Source organism: Panicum hallii, chromosome 1, assembly GCF_002211085.1.
Source record: "Panicum hallii strain FIL2 chromosome 1, PHallii_v3.1, whole genome shotgun sequence".
Lineage (NCBI taxonomy): Eukaryota > Viridiplantae > Streptophyta > Magnoliopsida > Poales > Poaceae > Panicum > Panicum hallii.
In genome coordinates, this window is record NC_038042.1 from 32921758 (window position 1) to 32931603 (window position 9846).

General features: G+C 50.5%; 1 long non-coding RNA gene across 5 annotated transcripts; it reads right to left on the minus strand.

Annotated features, from left to right (window-relative positions):
* Positions 1 to 5180: 5180 nt before the first annotated feature.
* Positions 5181 to 9422, minus strand: LOC112877825. Of its 5 annotated transcripts, none has more exons than XR_003225566.1 (4): positions 8473 to 9422; positions 6818 to 8389; positions 5962 to 6108; positions 5181 to 5503 (listed from the first exon to the last, which is right to left on the minus strand). It is a non-coding gene; the product is annotated as an uncharacterized LOC112877825 (long non-coding RNA). The 5 variants fall into 5 exon arrangements; XR_003225568.1 differs by lacking the exon at positions 5181 to 5503 and having other exon boundaries at positions 5871 to 6108; positions 6818 to 8122; positions 8213 to 8389; XR_003225567.1 differs by lacking the exon at positions 5181 to 5503 and having other exon boundaries at positions 5871 to 6108; positions 6818 to 7066; positions 8213 to 8389; positions 8473 to 9413.
* Positions 9423 to 9846: the final 424 nt, after the last annotated feature.

The following is a 9846-nucleotide window of genomic DNA, read 5'->3' on the forward strand; positions in this document are numbered from 1 at the left end:
TTACATAAGAGAATGATTAATTGTTTCATATACCCTAATCCTGCAGTACATTGTGTACAATTTGTTCTACTACAGGTTGGGCCTCTTGCAAGTACTCTTCGAACCGCTCGTCTGTGCAGTCCGCCGCCATCCCTTGCGCAAAGATGCTCAGCTGCGCGTTCGGCACAAAAGACTTTACATAGGCGAGGGCATTACTCACGCACGCAACTGGAGCTTCGGATAGGAACTTGAGCATTTTCTTCGGGGCTTCGCGGAGTCGCTCCAGCAGGGGCCGCGGGCTTGCTTCGCCTTCTTCTGGCGGATCCACCATGTCCACCAGCTCCTGGGCGGCCCCCCGGAGGTCCTCCAGCTCCTTGCGCAGCCGCTCGTCCTTCTCGCCCAGCGTCTTGACTTGCTGAAGGCAGTCGACGAACTGACGTTCAGTGTCGCCGATCACCTTCTGCAGCCTTTCGACGTCATCTGTACGACGATACAGCATATTCTTCACATCAGTAAGCAGCTCCTCTTTGTGTTTCGTTATTTTCCTAAGCTCTGTGGTAAGGGTACTTCAGCATCTAAGGGAAGTAACTAAGGAAATGTACTCGAAGGGAGCGAGGGCCTACCTTGGTGCGCCTTTTTCTCTGCCTCCTGGTACTCTGCTTGTTGCTCCTTGAGCTGTTGTTGGAGCTCGGAGTTGGCCTTCTCCATATTTTTCAGGTCATTCTTGAGCAGCCAGGTCTCTCGAGTCCTTTCTTGCTTCAGTATATCAAGCTCTCGCTGCAGATAGCAATTCTTTGTGATTTCCTCGGAGATGCGCTTGTCCAGGGCGGCTAATTCCCGCGCGTCACTCACAACCGCGCGGAGTTTCTCCGACTTCTTCTGGGATTTGGTGATTACATGCTGCGCCAAAGGAGGAGAATGAGTCCTAAACAACTCACCAATGCACACATCTGGAACATTACCCGAGTATTACCATGGAGAAGTCGTATAGCTCCTTGAAGGTGCTCTTGAAGGTCTTCAGGTTCTCTGCCGACAGCAGGAGGTCATCCACCAGGTCGGTGGTGATGACGTTCTGGTGCCCTGGCCCGGCCCTCAACACCTCACGGGGACTCCCCGAGGGCCCGGCGGCATCCCCGGACGGCGGCGGCTGGACACCTGCAAGCATACGAAGTGGTCACCACATTATGCCCAGACCCCGGCAGCTAGTCGCGGGCGGGTAAGCGCGTACCTGTGCCATCGGTAGGAGCGGCACCAGGGGCCACGACTTGTTCTTCGCCACCGGGTCCGGCTCCCTCTTGTCGGGGCTCGGGAGGCGGCAAGTCGGGGAGCGCCGCATCTGCTTCAGGGGCCACCTCTGCGGGTACTGGCCCCCCAGGCGCCGAGGGCTCGGGGGCTGCAGCAGCCGAGGCAGGCGCCGCAGCCTTGCCTGGTTCCAGCTGGAGTTGCACTGCGCTTGCAGCCCTGATGATATCGACAACATTGTTATCCAAGTGGGCACGGTCAAGATCTTCAAGCGATTGAAGTAAAACTTACAGTGTTGACTTCTTCTTGGCGGCCTTTTTCACCCGCCAGGCCCGTCGAGGAACGCCCGTCGTTGATGGCGAGGCCTGGTCGGCCGATGGAGGGGTCCCCGCCACGGCAATTGTCACCGCCGCGGCGACGGAGGGGCCTGTCTCCACCCCTTCGGTTTCAGTTCCGGGTGGCAGAGCAGGGAGACTGCAAGGGGGCGCTGTTAGTATTCAGCATCATTGATACTTTGCAACTGGCCAAAACAGCAACTCCATACCTGGAGGACTCGATTTCTTGGGCCTTGCGTTTGCGCGCCTGTCGCTGGCCCTTCGGCACCGGTGTTAGAGCGCCGGCCATCTCCAAGCTCTGGTCGGAGGAGTTCTCCCGGCGCATTTCCCCTTCGGTTCCTTCACTCGCCCGCGAGTCCACGCACTCGGAGGACTCGCCGCTGCCTTGAACCGCAGCAAGGCGAGTCGTCTTGGTGACAACGACGACAACAGCGCGGTCCCCCTTCGGCTTCTTCCCCCACCTGCGAGTCCATGCATTCGGCGGACTCGCTGCGGCTTTGAGCCGCAGCAAGGCGAGCCTTCTTGGCTGCCGTGGCTGCAGAAGGGAGGAGGTGATACGCTCGGGGGAGGTCCGGCTGCGGCGGGTAGCTGCAGTACAGCTCCGAGTGTCCCTGCAAAAAGTTTTTCAGTTCAGTACCGGTGCAGTAGCAGATTTCTTCAGGGAAAGAAGTCGAATACTTACCGGCGGGGGCGGATTTCGCGCGGAGAACAAGGTGGGCACGTACGGCACGGCGTTCACGTCCAGCAGCACCCGCTGAACTCGCTGGAGCGCGACTTCGTCTGGCACCTCCTCTGTGCACATGCGAGAAGGGTCAGCGGGGCCGGTGTACTCGAAGCCCAGGCAACAGCGCTGTTGGATGGGTCTGACGCGGCGCTTGTAAAATGAGAACATGACGGAGGCGCCGGTCACTCCCTCCTTCTTCTGTGCCTCGATGGCTTCCAGCAGCTCTCTGACCTGTATCATCTCCATGCTGGAGGGTTCAAGGTTCCATTCCCCCCTCACCACTGGCGGTCTGCTCGACTTCGTCGGCAGGTGGGGAGCATGGTTTTCGATGTAAAACCATAGATTTTTCCATCCAGGAAGGTTTGAGGGGAATTTATATGAAAGGTATTTTTCGCCGGCCTGCTGTCGCAGTTGGATGCCGGCGCCCCCCACCACTGCAAGTTTCTTTGTGGTCGGCTGGGGTTTGATGCGGAAGAGGAAGCGGAAAAGATCCCAGTGGGGTTCGATTCCGAGAAATGCTTCGCAGAAATGGATGAAAATGGAAATATGGCAAACGGAATTCGGGTTGAGGTGATGGAGCTCAAGCCCGTAGTAGTAAAGAAGGCCACGAAAGAAGGAACAAGCGGGGAGGGCCAATCCCCGTTCGGCAAAATGGAAGAATGTGACGATTTCGTCGACATTCTCCATGGTGAAGGGCTCACGGAACGAGGGGCGCCAGTTGACAAGGTTCTTCTCTTGCAGCAACCCCTCAGAAACCAATTTTTTCAGATTGTTGAGGGAGCACTTACTGTGTGTCCACCCCGTAGTCAATGGCTCCGCATCCTTCTTCATTTCCTCGATCTCTGATTTCTTGGACGCCATCTCCGATGCGCCGGCCACGAGATGCTCGGGGGCTGCGGGGAGAGGGGCGGGGAGGTCGGAGTGGGAGGTTCTCTTGGTGGAAAGGAGGTGGCGTTTGGCTCAGATTGGGGTTTTGGTGGTTTTTGGCGGAATGCGAACTGAAAGCACAATTTTCCCTCCTATTGCCGCGGGGTTAAGTAACCAGCGGGATGGGGAAAAGTTACTGTTCTGAAGTTCAAGAGTCGTTTTGTGGAATATTCCGAAGGTGAGGGGTCATTTGGTGATCTGATTGGATTAAAAATTCGATTAATCATTTTTTCAGGGCTAATTAGCCCGAAAAAAGGGGTTTTTCGAATCTTTGGTCTAATTATATCATTTGTATCGTCACTTTGGTCTCCCCTTAACGTGTCATTGTTTAGCCTGTATGCCACGATTTTTGGACCCTTACTTCCAATTTTGTGGGATTTGGATTCAAGACTCGGGGGCTGCGGGATACGTGGCATCGACTACTTATTTTTCAAATTTCTTTGAAGGATAAGGAGGATTACAGATTAATGGGACCCTCAGCATAATTCTCCAATTCAACCTAAGGCTCGGGGGCTACTCCATATGGAGTGCGATTTTTAAATCGCACACCATAACAAAAATTCGGGGCATGAGCACCTCATAGCTTCGATGCAGCCAGGCAAGTACTCGAAGAAGGGCTTCAAGACGAAGCTTCAGAAGAAGTCGAAGACTGCTTCGAAAGTACTCAATAAGCCTGCAGTACTCAGCTACGAAGAGCTCGGAGGCTTGTCAGACCCGGGGCCACCGGGCTGGGCACGTTACGAAGTTTAAGAGATTAAGCCCGCCTTATCTCTTATTCATTTTGTTTATCTCTTGTTTATCCCGTTTAAATAGGAGATAGAGCTAACCAACATGGAGAGGATCTACTCAAGATGTGTTCTGGCGTGATCCCTCGACGGGAGTTGGTTAGCATCTTTGTAACTCTGACCTCTCGGATATATAAGGGAGGTCAGGGACCCCCCTCAAAACAGAAGATCATTAGGTCATTCTACATCAAAGACAATACAAACCATACAGGACGTAGGATGTTACGCTCCGTGCGGCCCGAACCTGTCTAAGTCTTGTGTTCCTTGCACCTTCGAGTTTCTGATCTCGGCGTCCCCTCACCCAAAACTTACCACCTTGGGTATATCCCTCGGTGGGCAGCCGGTTAAACACCGACACAAACCGATTGCATCATGTACACAAATTAAAGTTAGGAACTAGAATAATCACTCAGTTGAAAGTTGGACATATATATGGTGGTGTGACACGGCTGTGAGCTGAGGGGCTCCTCCAAATCGCCGGAGCTAAAGAAATAGCCGCCACAAACGGCATGGACGCGGAGTCGAGGAGAAAAATGAACGGTATCCTTCACTCGTTGTTCTCATTTGGGCCAGCTGACAACCATCAAAGAAGAAGCCGGGCCATAACTAGAGAGGTTGCCAGGTTGCTAGATAATGTTATTTGATATGTTTTGGCTCAAAATACAAAGCAACGTAGCCTGATAAAAAAGTCTAGCTATATTGTGGTGACTAATGAGAGTTTTCTACCCAAATTATTGGGTGTACATACCCATGTCTCATACTGCGTCCGCCCCTGCATGGCAGCGCGATGGACAGACGGTAGACCCCTTCGGCCTAGGCAGGCGAGAAACTAGGCGTGTACCCCTTCGGTCGTCTGCACTAGTAGATGACGCGCGCCATCGCGCACGTTCATGTTTAATCCGTATGGGTGTGGTTTTTATCCAGTTTAGCGGCACAACAATGTATTAGTGCATACTTATATGTTCTGTTTGGTTATTTAATCCTATGGGGGTGGTTATTTAATAGCGCGGCCTTCTATTTGTATCTTTTTTTTTAGAGCATCCTCCCGGCGAAATGCGGTCAATTGGATAGGTGTTTTTTGTAAGTGCATGTAAATAGAAGCAGATGTGCTTTAAAAAAGAGGTAAAAATAAATGGATTGGGTAACTGTGTACGAAAAGACAAGCAATAAGCAACAGAAGAAACATAGTAACTCTGAAAGAAAGGAACCAGTAGTCTTGAAGGTTTAGCTGCAGTGATACATCAAATTAACTAAGTTCATTATGGTAGGAAACTGAACATAAGGAACCAGCAGTCTTGAAGTTTTAGCTGCAGTGATACATCAAATTAACTAAGAAGTTCATTATGATAGGAAACTGAACATAGACCCAGGCAGCATTAGGCCTGTAGGTCAAGACGCAGTAGCACAGGACTCTAATAAAATGTTTCATTCCGTCAGATTCGGCTGGAATTCTGACGATTGGGTTCAACATGCTCACTTCGTCTTCAGGGAAGTGCAGCAATTCTACAGCTCTAGGTTATGTAAAGGTTAGTTAGGTTTGAAGCAGTTTATTGAGGCACTGAAAATGATTCAAAAAAAATCTAGAGAGGTTAGCTGGAATTCTATCGCGCGTTCAAGCTTAATCCGTATGGTTGTGGTTTGTCACGTTTAGCAGCATAAGAATTCATTAGAGCATACCTATATAGGAAAGGCATTATTAAACGAAGCAGAAAGCAAGGTAATTGGCGTTTAGTAATGCGTGCAGATGTTTTTTTGGATGAGCTGAATAATCCATTTTAGCTTTAGTAATTAGCGTGGTAAATGCTGGTCACTAAAGGTAGAAATAACTGCTACACACTTAGGGAGGTCTCTAGGTTTGTTGTGGTATTGGCGAATGACTAAAATAGAAAAACCTTTTCCAAATAACAGCAGCTAGTGTGGCACAAAGAGTGAGATGATAAACTGCAGTGGTTTTGTGAAAAGTTCTTACATTGGCACTGCAATTATAAGGCAAAGTGAGGAACCAAATAAACGAGCTGCTATACTTCAATAGCAGGAACTTGAATTTTACCACCAGTTAACAGTCCAATAGCTATTTCTCCAGTTCCATTAGCTTCTGATTACCTTTGCACCTGACCTATAGGAGTAAATGCAAAGTTAGTAGGTTTTAATTTCTAAGCATACTTAGTGTGTTTGTATGTCTTAGTAATTTGGAAAATGGAAAGGAACTGTTGTCCTATAAAATACATATTAATGAGCTATCATTTCTTTTTATATTCCTGCAGCAGAAGTCTAGGATATTTCCCAGCTTATCCTGTTCTAAAGTTTCATGTGCTTTTGTTGTAATTGTAGTACATGGCAATCTCTAAACTTGGTTAAAAAAAATCAAACTGAACCAACGAACATATATTTACCCCTACAGAGCTACAGTATATCTATGGGGCGTGATGAAATGTTTATAATGTGAGCTAATTCTGCAAAGAAGCCTACAATATATGCATAGAGAAAAGGAAGCCTATTTTTATTTCCATAAGATGATGTTCTAAAATTTCTTTTAATTGCAGTGGCAACTGGACAAGCTTTAAGGAAATCATTTTCTTTGTAAGGCTAAGTTAAATAAGAATGCATCATACATATCACTATCCCTAAACCTGAATTAAATAGTCTAATGCAATGCTACTTTATGTGCCTGAAAGAAGTTTTTTTTTTTCAAAAAAGAGCATATATAGAACTAAGGCTCCAATTATTCTGCCTAAAAGGTGTAGGGTAGCCTCCTCTCTTGCTTTTGGCTTACAGGGAGAAATGGGAACACAGATCATAGCTGAAGCAGGGATACTTGTACAAACCTGGCAGGAGATACCTTGTTTCTTCGTGTTCATAATGGAGCTGACAATAAAGGAGGCCATTGGAGGAAATTTGGATCCATTGCAGCTGACAGGGTACAGTTTTTCAATTGGGGAGCAGGCAGTGGCTTCATTTTCTTGCGTTCACATGCTGCTCCGCTAGCTGTAGCTGATGGACCCGTGGAGGCGCAGTGCCTGACTCTAATGTGGACTTGACAGCGGAAGTCTTGGGTATAGAAAAACAAGCGCTAGCTAGAAAATTATATGAAGATAAATCAGCACTAACCAAGAGGCAAAAAAATGAAGAGCAACCCATGGAACAGCCATCAAAGGGGGAAATAACGAAAACAGATCTAATCTAAAGATGCAGGCACGGATTCAGAAACATACCTGACCAACTAAATCAGACCTGAACATGCATTGCTATTCAACTTTAAAAAAGAGGGGCAAACAAAAGGATAGTGACCAAAGAAGAAGAAACATTATGGAATCAAATTAGATCTAAGTTCAATCAGAGGCAACAACCAACAATATACAATAACCAGAAAAGGAAGAACATAAAAAGTAAGAATGGAGAAGAGCATTCGACACCGTTGGGTCGCTAGCTAGTATATTTCTAAGTTTCCCTATGGCTAAAAAAAGAACTGTCACCATCTGATTCTCTGGCGTGGAATCATATATAAATAGGTGCACTATTTAACTAAAATGGTCTATAAGGATAGAAGAATAGCAATAGCTACTATAGAGATACAGCAGCACTCAAGAAAACTAATTGCAAAACGTCATGATTAAGGATAGTATCATCACCTACAGCTGGTGGTATAAATCTTGGCCAGAAAATCTCTATATGAAATAAAGTATGGTTACATCATGATAAGACCATGCCACAAAAGCATATGGTGAGCTTAATTGCAAAGGATAAAGAATGATTGTTCTTTTGTTAATGCAAATATGTGATTTTCTCTGAGCTTTTTTTGGTGTGAGACCGACAAGGAGCATCATATCCATGGTATTTTTAACTTGTTTAAATTATTGCTTCAAAAATAAAATTCATATCCGACCTAGAAACATTGTCTTAGACAAGGCAAGTAGCCTGAATGTGTATTCTTTTCATCAAATAGGACTCCCTGTTAGCTAAATCTAGCATGGTTAATTGGTCAGTGCTGCAGAGGCAAACCATCAAACACATAGCCTGCATCCTCCATGGCCGAAGCACAGGTTGCACAAGCAAACCATCAAACACATGGTGTAAATCCTCCATGGACGAAGCACTTGTAGGCAGCAGGGGATGGAATTGCAGCGGTGCAGCTGTTGGCCATGCTGTGTTGCATCAAAGAGGCACGGAAACAAAGAAACGGCCGCGAGCAAAGAAACCATGAAGTGTAAGATGCAACTCACCGCTGCCCAGATATTGTTCCTGCTGCTCCCTTGGCATCAAGTGAAACTACATGAAGATGGGGGCAATTGCATCGAGGGAGCTCGATCCAAACCCCTTCTGGCACAATCGTTGTCCCTGTCGCGCTGGCCGTTCGTGCTCTAAGAGGGAGCTCAAAGGTCTGAACTTGGACCCTGAATCTGAAGAAGAATGACTGGATCCGTTCATTGGTAGCAAGGAGCTATTGCTGATTAGGGATGGGAAGTATACAGATTGGACATACCTGAAGTTGCACAGCTCGTTGTATATATAGCGAGCACGTGCTCGGGCAGTAGTGAGACGGCCTTCCAAGGGGGCCCCGGTAGCACCACAGACGATGCACTTGACGATGGAACGCTGCAAGAAGAGCTCCGCCGGGACGCTGGACTCGGAGATGGCGGCGTAGTGCGGCGGGAAGCGGTTCCGGGAGAAAAAGACCGACGTGGAATGCCGCAGACGGGCCGTGCTGTGATGGGGCCTACGGCCTCGATCTCGCGCCAGCGCTAGATGAGCGACGATGCTCGGGTTCCCGATGGCGGGAGGTCAGTGGGTGCGCCGGACCGGCCGTGGGCGAGGAGCGGCGAAGCTGGGCCGGCCGCGCGCGCCGCCTGGTCGGACCGGCCACGGGCGGGGAGCGACGGCCGCCGCCTGGCCGGCCGCAAGCGAGGAGTCGGGGCGCAGGGCAGACCGCGGGCGGGGAGCGACGGCCGCCGCCTAGCCCGCCGCGAGCGAGGAGTCGGGGCGCAGGGCAGACCGCGGGCGGGGAGCGACGGCCGCCGCCTGCCCGCCGCGAGCGAGGAGCCAGGGCGCAGGGCAGGCCGCGGCAGCGCCGGATCGGTCGTGGGCGAGGAGCGGCGAAGCCGGACCGGCCGCGCGCGTTCGCCTGGCCGGAACGACCCCGGGCTGGGAGCAACGACGCCGGTCTAGCCGCGGGCGGGGAGCGACGGCCGCCGCATGGCTCGCCGCGAGCGAGGAGCCAGGGCACAGGGCAGGCAGCGGTGGCGCGGGAGCGGCCGTGGGTGAGGAGCGGTGAAGCTGGGCCGGCCGCGCGTGTTTGCCTGGCCGGACCAGCCGCGGGCGGGGAGCGGCGAAGCCGAGCGGCATCACGCGCCGCCGGCCATACCGGCTGTGGGCGAGGAGCAGCGGTACCGCGGCGCGAGGACAGCACACCTCAGGGAAACTGCAAGGGGCGTAATGAGGATATCTGCGTTTAGGCTGTCTCCCACGCGCGAGCTATTCAGCTAGCCAAAGACAAAATTGCTACTGTGGGAGTACTATAGCACCGGGCATCAGCGTCCAACAGAGTAGGTACAAAGGTAAAACATTTTAGCTAGCAGAGGAGAGGGAAAGTAAAATGCATGCTCTGCCAGGCTAAGCCATCCGCGGCTTGACCAACGGTCAGTTGGGCAGGAGGAGAGAAGGTTGTGCGGCAAGGGAGAACTCGCCGGTTCGGGGTTGTGCAGCGGGGTGCCCGGCTAGCTCCTCCCCGTCAAGGTCAGCTCCGGCGAGTCCCAAGTCAAGGTTGGTCCCCTTCCATTCATCCCCTTCCATTCCCGACTTGGAATCGCTCGATCTGCTAGTTCGTACGTCGTGGGGGTTGATATCTGTATCCGGTTTG